Raw genomic sequence first — 16,601 nt, forward strand, 5'->3', positions numbered from 1 at the left:
CTGTATCAATTTTTTTTTCCTGACAGACAAGACTACAGACCTCAAATTTCAGGGAAAGAAGCATTTTGGTAGAGGAGAAAGATAAGGGGTTAGGATCACTAATGAGTGAAAAGATGCAGTATGAACTGTATTATATTGCCAGGGAGTCCATGCAGGGCAGAGATACTACAAATGAAAATTCAGAATATAGTAGGGCTCATAAGATTTGCAGGTTGCAGGACTGCTTGTTCTTGCAGAACTATTCTGTTTTCTGTCAAGATAGCATATTCTTAGTTTACATCTATTTGTTGGGCATGTCTGCTGCCTCCAGTCACTGCAGTGATGGGGACCTCATCTGCCTCTAATGAATCAGCAGATACCGTGTATTGGAGAAAAGAAAAGGGAGGGAAAATTGTTATCTTAATGACATCTGTCTAAGATGGTTGTAAACTGGCTCCATCACAATCTAGTCTAAACTAGCTATGATGTTTTCCAAAAATAAATACTCAGATTTTAATTTTGCTGTACTTAGAAACATTAAAGTAATTTTCCTCGACTTCTGCTATTTTTTCTGATTATCAGTAGTTACTCAGAAACTCAGAACTGCCCTTGCAAGGCAGTTCCACCTTCTCCTGATTTGAGTAGTTTATTTTGCAACCAACATCATTATTTTGGATTTTTTTCTTCTAACCTTTCTTACTAGGTCACCATCTGTTATAGCAGCTGCATATTTTGTGTAAAGTAGATAGGAAACTGATTTTGTATTTAGGAGCATGCACCTATGAGAACCCAGTGTCCCCAGCTCAGAAGACCTTAGCTGAGTATGGAGCCAGTGCTCAGGCCCACCTCCGGACCACTGCTATTACTCCCTGCAACCCTAGGACGTTTTATTGTTCTTGAGACCCACTGGCATCAACTGTAGGAAGGACATTAGAAATAATGGTAAGCAGTACTGAAATATTTACAAATGTATAATTTGGACAGGGATGTTCAGCACAATGGGCATGCCAAAGTGCTTCCAGTTTTGGAAGCATTAAGATTAATCAAGTATGAGGTTTGACTCTGCAGTTGTTACTGAGTAAAGACTATAGATGTTTTTCCTTAAAAGTTACCATAGGATTTATCTTGAATATCTTAGAATAGATGCACAGAATGATCTGAAAAAGTAAAAGAATTAAATAGCTGGTGCCCATATGCAGCTTTCAGTAAGAAGCACACATTTAACAATATCTGTAAAATACACATGCTGAAGGAATGCTTTGCATTTAACAGATTATGGTAGAATAAATCTGTGCAAAGCCTACTGGGAAGGCAGCAGTAATACCACTGATTTAGGATGTACTGGACATATCTTTGCAGCGTCTGTAAGTGAGGCAATAACTAATCTAATTTTTGTGCTAATAAGGTGATGAGAAGTGAATTGATTACTACTTCATTATATAAAATTATGACTTGTTTGAGAAGATAGCAGTTTGGGGTTTGATGTACCATTTAAAAGTAATTTTTGCTGATAATACCTTGTGATATAGTTGGAAGGATTTACTTTTTAGAAATATTGTAAAATTAAAACCAGCCAGCCACAAAAACATCTCTTCTTCTCCCTGCCCTTCTTTTAACTTGAAATAACAAGTGTGTAACAAGTGTGTAACAGACTTCACCAACAGTTTACAGTCTTAACCACTTCCTCATTGAACCTGATCAAGTAGATACAGTTATGGCTGATATGCCAGCCATATATATGGAGAATGAGTTATTCTTATGCAGAAGTCTGTCTCCTTTATTTTTTATGGATACATATATAATGTGTATTTATGAAAAAGTATATATTTCCAAAGATATATATACATAAGAAGTATATATAATTATCTACATTTGTATATATTACTAATAGCAGTTAACTTTTAAGCAGGAAATCAACTTGACTCTACAGCACCTCATGATATGCCAACCTGCTTTTAATAATAGAAAAAAAAATGCAGATTTCCACTCACATGTACAAATTAAGAGGCCTTCCCTGCATCTGGAAGAATTTATGCGACTGCTCTGAGAGTTGCAAGCGTGTCAAACAAATACTGTGCAGCAAGGGAACTAGTTCTGCTTCAGGCACCTATGGACCACATTCAGTGCTAAGTCAGGAACTTTTTGATAGCTACAGTTTTTTCATAGAAACTATCTATTCACATGAATAATCAGTTTTCTTAGTGATATTCCTTTTTTTTTTTAGTAAGAACTCATCAGAAGAAAGCCCCTTTTTGTTTTAGCTGCTTTTTCAAATAGTTTCAAATTAGTTCATGACTCCACGCAGACTTAGTTCATCTGCAGGATGACAAAAAGCTTTCTTGATCACATGAACGTAATTTTCTGTTAATGAGAACTCTTGAGATTTCTAACATGAGCAGTGAATTTACAGAAATGGCGCTTTTTTTAAGATTCATTTAATGAAATACTGCTAAATTAGGTCAGGCATGAAAGTTTGCGGCTCATATCTCTAGAAAGAACATAACTGTTATCATTCGCTAGTAATAATGTATTTTAATAACATTCATGTTGAATCTCTAGGCATCCCCATTTGCCTCTATTTAAAACTACTGTAGTATAAATGAAATACCAGTCCCATGTTTCAGATAAAGGTAAAAATTGAGTCCTGTGACTAAACTATGCTGGATGTGATTTAAAGAAAAGTTTCACTACGCTATATAGAGCTATTAATAAAATTATTAAAAAATCAATAATGAGATTTATTCTGCTTCTTAATACTATTGATTTTTTTTTAGTGCAAAGAGTAGATCATATTAAGCACAATATATTTTCTAGTTTCATTACTGAAAATGGTCTTTTTCTGTCTTTGAATAGCCAATGCTCCAAAAAGAGAAGGAGACAGATATTTTTTTCAACATGTTACTTTCCTATCACAGTTTTGATTTTCATTTAGAGACCTGAAGAGTTCATATGGTACGTCTAGCCATAATTTCTCTCTATTTCACATACCTTGCAAAAATTGTTCAACAAACTTCTTTTTCTATAAATTAAATAATAAAAGTCTGTCAGTATTTGCCCATTATGCTATGAAGAGTTGAGTGCAAACAGACTGCATATAGCAGCTTTGTGATCATAACCACTGTTAATGGTAAACAGAAAAATTATGTTTAAAAAAAGCCAACACTTATTTGTAATATGTAACCAGTGTTAGATTGATTTTCCTCTGGTGGGTTAATATTTAAAATAGGGTTTACATGATTTCATTGACCAGCTGGCATTTTCTTTGCCATCCACAGGGGTTTTTACTCTGTCTTCAAGTGTAACAGAAGTTATTTTAATTAGTATTTCATGAGTATTATTAATTTAATCTTTATTATATAATTTCAGGATGGCTCTCAGGATGACTGATAAGAATTCAGGTGTAAAACTGATATCTTTGGAGCAGAGATGGTTTGACTCTGCTGGAGTTTGAGCTGTCAAATTCCTCCATGGAGAAGTAGAGACTACTAGAAAATATTTTTCTGCTGCTAGAAAATTGTGGGAAATAATTTAAAAAGCAAAAAGAAATGCCCTTATTAGGTAATTTCTGTTTCATATAACTTTTAAAACTCTAGATTAATTTAAGCTGTTTGTTATTTCAGGATACAGAAGACTTGGTGATGGGGGAAGGCATGTGAAAGAGAAACTAACCAACAAAAGGCAAAAGTCAGGTAGAACGAATTGTTAGACTTACCAAGAAAGAATGCTGAATTCCCTTATGCAAGTTGTTCCTCTAAAGTAAATTCTTCCTTCAATTTGGTTTTGTGGTGCTGCAGTACTGGGCTAGACTCTAGACTGGAGACCAGTAGCATCAAGAAATCCAGTGGTAACTCTTGAAGGTTACTGAATTAGAGTGTCCTACTTATGAATATTTGGAGAATGTATATCTAATCTTTATTATATAAACTCCTTTGTATCAACTCCTGTGTTTCTCAGAGTGAAAGCTGCCGCATCATTCAAAGCTAGTAGGTGGTACTGGATTTTGTAAAATCCAGTTGTAAAACCTGAAAGTTTAGTGCCAGAGCTTCAGGTGGCTGTCCTTGTACTCATCAAAGAACATTCTAGCAGACCTTGATACAAAATAGGAAACCTCTTACTAGAGTTTTCCACTCATTAATGGTTTTCCCAGTTGGCAGTATGGGAATAAAGCTTTTATAAATGGATTGAAGGGGTGTGGGGAGAAATACAAGGAGAAAATCATTATAGGAATTAATGAAGAGAGGATGAAATTTATCAGTTTTAACATAGTTGACGTGCTGAATAAATGTATTCAAGAAAACATGCTGTCTTCCAAGGGATAGGAGGAACAGAATATAACGTAGAACCTGTAAAAACAGCTATTAAAATAATACTAATCAGGAAATGCTTGAGAAATTTTAATATTCAATATATTGTCAACATTTGCGCTCATTTTAAGATGCTAAAATAAATTATTAATGAATTTTCTGAACTTTCAAGAATTGGTTTCGTAAAGTTATGCACAAACTTCCATGAAATCTCTGAAAAATGCAGGAAGAGAGAAAACGAAAGCAGCATCATCAATCTTTGTTCTAAATTTTAAACCTGAAGAATTTAGTACTACCTGCCATTGTCCATACGCTTGCACCAGCTGGTAGTATTGTTCAGGCTTGCACTATGATTCATAGGCAGAGCACACTCAAAAACTGTGTATGTCAAAGATATTGTTACTTCTCTTGTAGTTTCCTACTAAGAAACTAGGGGAAAGATGGCATATGTAATGTTACCTCTGTGTTATGCCAGGGGTGTCAACTGAACAAATTGATGATTTATTTCTGTGCTGAATTAGAACAGTGTTATCTCCACAAGTGTCTGCTACTTACACAAAGGCAGAAAGTGCTGGCAGCTATTTGGAACTTTTAAATTGTGATTTACAAGAAAGTTACATAGAGTGCTTGGTTGAGAATTTCTTCACAGCTTTGTTCCCCAGTCTCCTGTGTTCAATATTCATCATATAGCAACTTATTCTTCTTTACCAGTTATCATATCCTAATAGTTCAGTTTGTGGGTATATCAGTAGGCAAGGACATTTGTCATTTTAGCTCCTTCTCTTAGTTTTAGTCTTTTTTCCCTTTGTTTTCATCATTCAAGGTCTTACCAGAAAATGCTTTAAATCTGCTAACGTCAACAACAGAAAAAGAATATGTCGCATTTGAATATTTTTGGCTGAATGAAAAGTGGCACTTACACCATAACAAGATTGTAAGTGGTCTACATGCTATTCCATAATTATTAATGTAGAGCTGCAGTTCAGTGTTTACAAGTTGTAACTACCCAAATTAAATTACATCAATTAAATATATTTTAATTTAAGAAACTTTTAAGAGTTGAAAAAAAATCACTCATACACTGCAAAAATAGGTCTGGCCATGATTAATGCAGTGCTGTGTTTGTGAATGGATAAATAATTCATTATTCCATTAAATAAGTAGTCTGACTAAATATTCACAGATATTCTGTTACATGCAAATTAAGTAAATACCAATTGATCCTTGGGGTAATGTTACCAATATGGCTATGTTTTATAGTGTCTATGTGAGAAGATAAATTTGTGAGGAAAAGAGTAAGGTGAGGTCAAGCTGTGGAAAAGGCAATCAGAACCTCTGAGGGGGCAAATGAAATGGAATTTGAACGTTCTCACATCCTGACAAAAAGGAAGTATTTTCTCTTTTTGTTGATATTTCTTTTGAAATATCACAGTTGCCTGAAAATGTGGTTGTTAATGGTACCTGAATATGATGGTAACAATGATGCTTTCCTCAAATCAACACATCAGCAGTTTAGGGTGTTACAGGAGAAGCTCAGATGCCTTGGAATCAGCTGATTACTGAAATATCACTTGTTCAAATGTCAGAAAGAAACCACATTATATGCACCCTTTGACTCTTTACGAACTTTCTTACGTTGGCTAACTTCATTATTTTACACAGACAATTTTTTTTCTCTTTTGTCCCTTAATGCAATTGTATGAACAGTAAAATTACATATATACACAGTTTTTATGGTTTGCTTCTCAAGGTCCTATTTTGTTTGTCTATATGCAACTGATAATGAATGACATAAGACACATTACCAAGCATAAAACTATTGCTTTTGACCTGACAAAACTGGGGAAGGGAGGAATCTGGCGCTTTTTTTTTTTTTTTTTTTTTTTCTTCTTTTGACACTAACACTAATTTAATATACAGTGCTCAGTATTCCTTAGTTATTCTACAGATAACATCTGTGAAAATCCCAGATCACTCCTGGATGACCCAAAGATGACAGGACACAGAAAATTTCATATTCCAGATCTTTTTAAACCAAAGCCTGAGGTTTTAGAGTGAAGTAAAATGTGGCACCTTCGGTGAACTGCATGAGAAGTAAGGGGGGGAGGGCAAAGACTCCTGCTTTCTTTAGTATCTCTTTTTTATGACATATTTCTCCCACTGTAACAAGCATTTACATTTTGAGAAGCCAGAAGTCAAGTCGTTTTCTATAAACACATACTGGTAGGGAGGTGTGAACTCCTTTGACATCATTCTGATCCTGTTTGAATGTCAGTGGTTAAAAGTTCACTGCTACCATTCTGAATCCTTTAAGGAAAATTGAAGTCAAAGAGAAACAGACAGAAAAGTTCAAAGGGGGAAAAAAGGGGATGGGAGAATGAGGGGAAGCAGTAGAGAGCTCTTAAGTAAAGCATGGTCAGTGGGAAGACTCAGGAAGAAATGGGGAGGTAACAAGGTGGTAATGACATTCTTAATTTTCAGTGAAACGTGGATACCTGCTATATAGGTTATCTTTCTATTCCTGTCTGTTCATGTAGGTCACATCCTATGCTGGTTTACCTTCCCTGTGAGTAACATAGAGAAATTTTTGCCTCCCCAGGAAGTAGTGAAGTTTTCTATTAAAGAGAATCTTTAAATAGTGTTTTTTATATATATTATATACGTATGCATATACATATACACATCTATATTATATGTATATGTGTACAGAATCATAGAATCATTTAGGATGGAAAAGACCCTTAAGGTCATCAAGTCCAACTGTTCACCCAACACTGCCAAGTCCACCACTAAACCATGTCCCTAAGTGCCACATGTACACGTCCTTAAATACCTCCATGGTAACACTTCCCTGGGCAGCCTTTTCCAGTGCTTGACAAGTCCTTTCAACAAAGAAATTTTCCTAATACCCAGTCTAAACCTCACGTGGCACAACTTGGGCCTTTTCCTCTTATTCTGTCACTTGTTACTTGGGAAAAGAGAGTGACACCCACCTTACTGTAACCTCTTTTCAGGCAGTTACAGAGAGCAATAAGGTCTCCCCTCAGCCTCCTTCTCTCCAGGATAAACAACCCCACTTCCCTCAGCTTCTCCTCATAAGACTTGCATATATATGTAATATACATATGTATATGCTATGTATTTTTAGTATGTACATATATATGCATAAAAAAACCCAGATACTCTTATTAACAGGTGCCCTTTTAGAATGCTGAATTGTTGCCTAGGACTATTGCCCTGTTTCAGGGCCTATTTTTTAAGACAATGTCTAGATGACAAATAACAGGCAACAACTTCTATGTATGTATGCTGGCAGTTTGCTAAAGAAAAGTTTGTACTTTGCAGACTTTATTCTGAAAACCATGCAAATGCAAGTCTAAAACAAACTGCTGGAATCCACATGCTAATTGCATACTATTTTATGATATAATACATTGGTATATATTTAGTGTGATAATTATGTTCGTTATGGTTCACAAGTTCTATAAATAATTTCTAGTACTACAGAGGTGATAGGTTTTACAAGCTTGAAAGAGACCATAATTTCTGCAAGCTAACAAAATAACGTCAATTTAAAATAAATAGTCTGTTACGTTTTATTTTATTTTATTTTATAACAAAGAGTGGACCCCTACAATGGGTAAACCACTTTTCTATATCCATTTCCAAGGCAGTATGTAGCTCTGAGAGTGCCTAGTGAGGGTAACACTGCCAGCTCCTGGTTATCAAAATTATTTCTTCAGGTAAATTAGCAGGGAAGTGAAAAAATCTCTTGAAGTTCTGTGTCCCCTGTTTGGCACTAAGTGTAACAATTCTATTTACCATGGATTTTATGACTCCACCAAATAATCAGCAAAACTGAATTCTCAAATGGCTAAGTCAGGCTGAAAGAAGGGGTCTTTCCAAGAGCTGAGCTCCTTCTGGTTGTTGGATATGCACTCAACTGTGTTTTCATCTACACTAGCAGCTAATTAGCTAACTGGAAACCACAAAAAAAACCCATCATGTCTCAAAGGCTTTTAGTCCAAAGAGTCATAATGCTCGATGGAGTGGTAAACTAGGGTATTAGGGTGATTTTATGCTTTCCATATTTCAGAGGGGAGTGGAGTTCTTTGGTTGACTGAAGAGACAAGACAACTCAAGCTGAAAAAAGAGATCTCAGTTGAGACAAAGTTGAGAACTTCAGCTACATGTCATTGGAACTGATCGAAACCCTGTCTTGTTTTAGCTTGATTTAAAGAGAGTACAATGCCACCCAAAAGAAAGCAGTGTTGTACCTACAAAAAATATGGAGGATTAAATAATATTGCAATCAGCTGACTCACTATTTAGGTGGGAGACAGTAATGTTGTTTTTCATTGTTTCCTGTAAAGTGTGTGAACTGATCCATCGCTTCTCTAATTTTTTAAATTATTTTAGAGGTTGAGACTAGCATTTTAATTACATTCCTCATTTACCTAATTTAGTTAATTAAATATTAAAATATTACTGTGTCTGATACTGCAACAGTATGAAAGCGTTTAGAATCAAATATCACCTCATTAAAAGCAAGATTTAATTTTTCATACTCCTTCTATGTCTCACAGTAAGCAACAAAAATACTAGAGAATCAGTAACAACAAAAGGTATTGATTCAGGTTTCATTCGCATTTTCTTCCAGCACGTGGCAAATGCTACTGCATCATATAACACCAGAAGACAAGAAGTAAAGCAAATGTAGTTTCTTCATTTATTTACCTCTGTCAGTCTAAAATAAATTATTTTCAGAAAAAAAATAGCATTAGACAAAGTAGCTTAATACAGAAGCCTCAAGCTGACATTCACCAGTTCCTACCAGAACGAAAGGTAATTCTAGCTATCTCTGCTTACTGTTGAAAGTTTGCGGCACCGTACGATGGCTACATCTACTGTTAGAGCTTGTAATACTTCTCAGACTCCAAAAATGCCTTAGTAATCTTTGCATCTATTCTAGAATTTCTAGACCTAGATGAGTTTGGCCTTTTGGGAAATTTGGCCCTGTAATTATGTTGCTTTCATGCGAGAGTGATTCTTGGAATCCATATATCCCCCCTCTGTCTAATGTTGTACATGACCCAAACTCTCTCTCTTCAGAGGCCTTCCTGTGAATGGTTTCTAGGTTTGCCTTTGCGCTATTGACAATTACTTTTCTGTCACTCATTTATTCTAAAACAAAGCCTAAAAATTAAATGTTCCTGTCTATGTAGAGACTCCTCAGGATTCTGATGATGAACAGAAGTTTCTTTCATTTTCATTACTCTAGCACATAAAGCTATTGAGGGTGACAACAGAAAGATACGAGTTGGCTGGCAGGTTGGTTAGAGGAACCCTATGATACATACAGCAATGATTTTGTCAAATGTTAAATAAAAAGTAGAGAAAGGCATGTAGCAGTGAAGATGAGCTAATGATATACTTTCATATCAGTATGTCAATTTACTTAATTAAAAGAGAACAATTTTAAGTCACTGGAAAAACTGATGGAGTATAGTAGCTGTAAAGTCTTTTTTCCTGTTTCTTAACTGAGACAGCATTGACTGGCCAGACATAATACAGCACCATATATACCAGATTGGTACAAGATTGCAGCTAACTGGAAAACTGCTTGTTCTTCAGCAGGAAAGCTAGATGATAAGCTATGTAGTGTGGTATGAATTTAGTTGCTTGAAAAATGAAAACCGGTTTGAGAACTCTGATACACAGATTTCAGGATAGCAAATGAAGAAAAAATTATGGTAGCTGTCTAGATGTCTTGATTTAAACTTGGCTTATCTGGCAAAACTGGTACTGGCATATTTGTATCATGATTTCACTCAATAAATGCATAACAAGAGTGTTATTAGGAAATAAGCTGAAGCATTTTGGAACAGAATAGTTCAATGAGGCCACAAAGAGAAGAATAACCTCAGGTAGAAGAGTTAGTAATAGTTGCAAGTAACTTCTTACTGGCCAGTCTATAGTCTGAAATATTTGCCTGTCTCATTCATCTTGGGAAAGATACAGAACATAAAATCAACTATTTTTTGATGTTGTGCTAACATTCAAGTGTTAGGTAACATACACGAAGACTTAAACAATAAATGCTATCTTTTGATACTGGTTGTAAGGGGCTGAGGTTTTCTTCCCAAAAATAATTATCAAAAAAATACAACAGGCATAAAAGAGATTATTCATTTAAATTACATTTTCTAAAAGTAATTCACAACAAACTGCTACTTAGAACACAAACATGCCAGTTAAATATAACTCCTTATTGTAGAAAATCATAGAATCATAGAATGGCTTGGGTTGGAAGGGACCTTCAAGATCATCTAGTTCCAACCCCCTGCCATGGGCAGGGACACCTTCCACTAGCCCAGGTTGCTCAAAGCCCCGTCCAACCTGGCCTTGAACACTGCCAGGGAGGGGGCAGCCACAGCTTCTCAGGGCAACCTGTGCCAGTGTCTCTCCATCCTCACAGTAAAGAATTTCTTCCTTTTGTCTTATCTAAATCTACTCTCTTTCAGCTTAAAACCATTATCCCTCATCCTCTCCCTACACTCCCTGATCAAGAGTCCCTCTCCATCTTTCCTGTAGCTCCCTTTAAGTACTGGAAGGCCGCTATAAGGTCTCCCTGGAGCCTTCTCCAGGCTGAACACCCCCAACTCTCTCAGCCTGTCTTCATATGGCAGGTACTGCAGCCCCCTGATCATCTTTGTGGCCTCCCCTGGACCCACTCGAGCAGGTCCATGTCCTTCTTATGTTGTGGACCCCAGAGCTGGACACAGTGCTCCAGGTGGGGTCTCACAAGAGCGGAGTAGAGGGGGAGAATCCCCTCCCTTGACCAGAAGGTTGGCTTTCTGGGCTGCAAATGCACATTTCCAGGTCATTTTGCTTCTTGTCAACCAACATCCCCAAGTCCTTCTCTGCAGAGCTGCTCTCAGTCCACTCATCGCCCAGCCTGTATTTGTGCTTGGGATTGCTTCAGTCCATGTGCAGGAACTTGCACTTGGCCTTGTTGAACTTCAGGAGGTTTGCACAGACCCACCTCTCAAGCCTGTCCGGGTCCCTCTGAATGGCACATCCCTTCCTTGCACAGCTTGGTGTCACTGGGAAGCTTGCTGAGGGTGCACTCAGTCCCACTGCCCATGTCACCAGCAAAGATGTTAAACAGTGCTGGCCCCAACACCCACCCCCGAGGAACGCCTCTCGTCACTGCTCTCCACTTGGATATTGAGCTGTTGACGAGAACTGTTTGAGTGTGACCATCCAGCCCCTTCCTTATCCACCGAGTGGTTCATCCATCAAGCCCATATCTCTCCAATTTGGAGACAAGGATGTCACGCGGAACAGTGTCAACTGCTTTCCACAGGTCCTGGTAGATGACATCAGTAGCTCTTCTGTTATCCACCAGCACTGTAACCGTGTTGTAGAAGGCCACCAAATTTGTCAGGGCATGATTTGTCCTTAGCGATGCCCTGTTGGCTGTCACCAATCACCTCCTTATTTTCCATGTGCCCTAGCATGGTTCCCAGGAGGATCTGCTCCATGATCTTGCCAGGCAGAGAGGTGAGTCTGGCTGGCCTGTAGTTCCCCAGTTCTTCCTTTCTTTCTCTTTTTAACAGTGAGGGTTATGTTTCCACTTTTCCAGTCAGTGAGAACTTCACTAAACTGTCACAACTTCTCAAATATGATGGTAATCCCTTATATTAACCTGATGACTACATATTTTGCAATAAACAGAAGATCTAAAAGTAGTGAGAATGCCAGAAGAGTCTTTGCCAGTAAAATAAGAACTCATGCTCAGAATCCATAAAGCTTGTATTTAGTTAAGTGGTAATTTTCTGATAATATGCACATTTTACAGCATGTGTATGTCAGTGTCCTGATACATCTTAATTTTTATATAATTATACCTTAGTTCATTTAGCACAGGGATGCTTTGTGTATGTAATGAAATAGAATGATGAAATGTCACTGTAGAAAACCTGCAATCTCAAGATTCACCTGCATAAATAATACTGGCAGCTTTGCTACTAGTCTACTTTCAACATCTTCCTTCCAAAAAATAGATGGCAATGTATTTCCCATACAGAAATACTCCATGCTACTATCTGAAAAACAAGACCAAAATCCCAAAATATCTACCTATTAAGCTCTGTCTATACAACTGTATGCCTTCCTCTGTTTCCTTTTACTAGCCGTTGTTGTACTTCTACCTCTCAAGAGAAATTATCCGAAGGCTTCATTTCTTGCACCCTGAGTTTTAACTATTACTTGAACCATTGCACCAGTCTGAATTCTAAACCCAAATTTTGATGTTCTTTTAAAATAATCAAAATGCAGTGGTTTTTCCTGTTTAGAGACACTTCATAGGAGACACCAAAACTGGTACCAATTTAGGCTACAATTTAATGACCGGACCAGTGCATGTAAATTGTGTGTCAGCTTTGTTTGAGTACCAAAATCATCCACAGTCATGCACTGCTTGAATATGCATCACAAGGCAGTTTGATACAACGTGGCTTTTTGATGACAGAGGAGGCTATTCAGGAGCAAATGACAGTGATTTGTTCTGAAGGCCGCTGAAGTCCACATGTTGTGTGTACATATCACAGCCTCAGGATTAGACTCAGAGGGCTGTTGGATTCACTAGTGTCCCTGCTAGGCTGACATCTAAAATGTTTGCCTGCCCTACTGTCTACTAGTAAAATCCTTAAGTGCTTGAGTATTTTTCAGAAGGAAGATGAGAATACTGAATATCCTGAAGCTTGGAAGATTCGTATGGAAACGACCAAGTTCTAACTCTGTCTTCAGTTGATATTTCGCTATTAATACCAAGTTCAGCAGCTTCCATAAGTCCATTTCAGAATACTAATGCTACGGTACACTGGCAGGAGTCTGATATTTGGGCAGATACAAAATACACATTTCAAGCCTCCTAGAGATTAGTCAGAGATCTAAATCCTAAATTTGGACCTGTTTTTTCTCACGCCTTCTTAATGGCTCTGAATATTGGATGAATCTATATGAAGCTTCTCAGTTCTTTTTTGAGAGAGTACAATACCTGGCTTAGACCCAGCTTGGGGGCAATGCTCAGCACTCTTGACTCCTTAGTGGAAATGGGCACCTTTCTTAAGTATCAACATGTCAGGCCTCCATTTCCATCCTGTGAATGCAAGTGGCTGCCTACTGACTGGTTACTGTAGCAATCATTTCTAAGCATCTTGCAATCCCTGTGGATACCACAGAAGAAACTTGGTACTTATTTCAGGACTGTGATTTCAGCTAGAGATGAGGGACCTAATGAATATATGCTCCCTGCCATTTAGTCTATGTTTTAGTAATCCAAAAAAAAGTCTGTATTTTTCAAAGGATATTTTGCATGCCAGATTTTCTTTGTCTGTTCATGACCTTCTAATAACTGTTATGTGAAATTGCTGAGTACAAAACTGGAAATATTTCTTGTAACATTTAGTAGGACTGAGCAAATACTTCACAAACATGAATAATTTAATAGCTTTTAATCTCTTTCCTCACAATTGTCTGCGAATATATTACCTTCCTCAAAATATAGTTTTTATTCTTTTTTTCTGCCAAGATGCAGCTATACAGTGTAGTATAAGATGTAACTAAAGTATATTTACATTGATTTATCTGCTTGACGTTACTCCATTTGACTATGCAGAGCTAATTTTAAAAAGAGGCTATTAGAAAAAATAATCTGGAAACAAATCAGTGGTTGGAGGTATGAAAATGTCTTGTGACTTTGTGATATCAAGAAAATAATGTGTGGGCAGGTAGAAGGAAATTATCAATTGGAAATAAACGTTCTAGTAAACTGACTAGCCAGTGTGCAGATATTTAAGGTGGCAGGGAAAAAAGTAATACTTGTAAAAAAGGCTATCCTAATCGTACAGAGGTTGCATGGTAATGTGGGATCCATGTAAACACTGGAAAAACAAATGTCCTAGAGCAACCTACAAGATCTGTCTCTTGTAAGAGCAAGGTAACACGGAAGATCTAGCTCAGGTGTGTAGGCTGCACAGTGTATCTTGTCATATAGAGGGAAGGTAAAAAATACTATTACAAGACTGATACTCAACGGAGACTGCAGTAAGAAGTCTCTCTTAGCACAACAGTACAGCGAGGATAGGGTGCCTCACAAATTATGAATTTCAGCTGCATCACAAAGTGTAAATTTTACTGGAGGGGGAAAATTGAAAAGTAGAGAGATCAAAAGTGCAGCTTGTCTCTGAACTATGATGGAAGTTATGTTTAGAACTAGAAATAAATCTGAATTTGCCTTTGAATATTATTTAGGTGACAAAGGTGATGAATGAATAGGAGCATGAAGGTGCATCCTCAGAATTTTATATTGATGGTTACTAAATCTAGGAGTGTTTTTCTCTAATATGAACAGAGTGCCTGTGCATACTGCCTCTATACTACAGACAAACGTAACTGAGAGGCAAAAGACAGTGGGTTTTTAACCCCTAGAGATTGTATTATTTGTTAAACACAATAGGAATTTAAATTATTTTCAAACTAAAAAAAAAGTATACTGACTGCATTAGGAGAATGTGTAGGTCTTAGGAGCTAGAGGAAGAATATACAGATTGTAATAACAGCATAATGAATGTAAAGTCATATTGTTTGAGACTCATTATATATAGATGAGGATTCAGTATAGTTAGGAATACCTATGTATTTGTGTCCTTTCTCTGAAATACAGAGATGGTGCTTAGATGTGAAATTCAGTATGGTCTCCAGTGAGACACAGCTATTAATTTTTAAACTGATTAATTTAGGTTAGTATTGATGAAAGACTTCATAGGACTAAGTATAGAGATACCATGGGCAAGTATACTGTTTTATAAGTAGGTATCACTGGCCTAACTAAGCTTTTAAAGGTAGCCATTTTGTCAAGTTTTTCTATATACAAAATTACAATTAAGTAGAAAACGTAAAAATAAAATTCAGTGTGTTATTCCATACATGGAATATGGTTTTTAGTCTTTGTAGTGAAATGTGCTGCACTAGAAGCACAGATATGATTAAAGAACCATAATCTTGAAGAAGAAATGGACAGAAGCATGCAGGCTGTTCTTCAGTATAAGAAGAATTGCAAAGAAAATGGCACCTATGGGTTTATCTAATAAGTTGTTTCTTATAAACTGTAGAAGGTAGGAATATGTAATCATCATCTAGGCAGTCCTTGGGGAAGATTACCTGGTTTTGCACAGACTGGAAACATCATTGGGAGTTTCAGCCTGAACATCAGAGTTTGGAAATTACAGGGAACGGAACAAGTTAGAGATTAGGCTTGGAGTTTAGATCATTTAGTAAAAACTGATATTCTGTGTTTATTTTGTGCCTATTGGGTGAATAAGTTAAGAAAAATACCCATCAGAGATACTTGGTATTATCACAAAGACTGAAAGTCACTGCAAAATTAAAGCATGAAGTGAACGTGTTATGTTAAGTCATTCTCTGGGTATCAAGTGTAAATCAAATTGGATATACCTCCACTGAGAAGAGACAGTACATTCCTCATGTTTGTGTGTTACATGCTCTTAAATTTGCTGATTAACAAAGAACCGGTCCCCTTTACTAAGTCTCAGCTGTAAATCTCAAAGGATTAATGTGCACATCTAATGAACACCATCATAACTGACTTATTATGGTGAATAATAACTGTAGTTACATAGCACTATTGCCTTTATTAAATGCATTTACTGAATATTGAACATCCACAAAAGTGACTCCTGAAAGAACTTTTCTAAACAAACAAACAAAAATAAACAAAATGGCCCTTGGCTGTGCCAGCGGGATGTTTTAAAATGATAGAGTAATAATTTTTTGCAGTTTTCTGTACACTTTTTCTAGTGAAGTGATATATGCAAAATATAAGAGATTTAAAGTTTTAGCAAACAATTGATTCACTGTATAGACAAAATTTAAGAATAACAGATGTGTTTATAATACAGAACTCTACAATTAACTTGAGTGTTTAGAAAAATGATGAAAATTATTCACTCTGTAAAATTATTACTTCATTTACACTATGTCTCTTGGAGCATCTAGCATCCAACCAGATGTCTTGAATTAATTTGAGTAGACAGGAGTGATAAACTTTCAAAGCTCTGCTGACCTGTGGTAGCTATCACAAATTGCTGTACCTGATGATCTTATCCTTTTGCTTTTATGAATAATTTTATCTTTGGCTAAAGGTCAAAATTAGTCCATTCAATAAGCAATTTCAAATTAAAAGCTGTAATAATGGTTCAGTAAAGTTCTGTCATTCTTCTGCATAAAGTG

The 16,601-nt window shown here is 36.5% G+C and overlaps 1 protein-coding gene across 5 annotated transcripts in view; it reads left to right on the forward strand.

Annotated features, from left to right (window-relative positions):
* The window catches only part of B3GALT1 (beta-1,3-galactosyltransferase 1), a 219,940-nt gene that overhangs the window by 41,305 nt on the left and 162,034 nt on the right, over positions 1 to 16,601 (forward strand). The window contains exon 2 of one of the 5 annotated variants that reach the window (XM_074911335.1): positions 3,600 to 3,668. The exons of the other annotated variants lie outside the window; for them this stretch is intronic. The gene's annotated coding sequence lies outside the window, so the exon portion shown is untranslated. The remainder of the gene's footprint in view (positions 1 to 3,599; positions 3,669 to 16,601) is intronic. 5 annotated transcript variants of the gene reach the window in all.

This window comes from Athene noctua, chromosome 7 (genome assembly GCF_965140245.1).
Source record: "Athene noctua chromosome 7, bAthNoc1.hap1.1, whole genome shotgun sequence".
NCBI classification, from domain to species: Eukaryota; Metazoa; Chordata; class Aves; order Strigiformes; family Strigidae; genus Athene; species Athene noctua.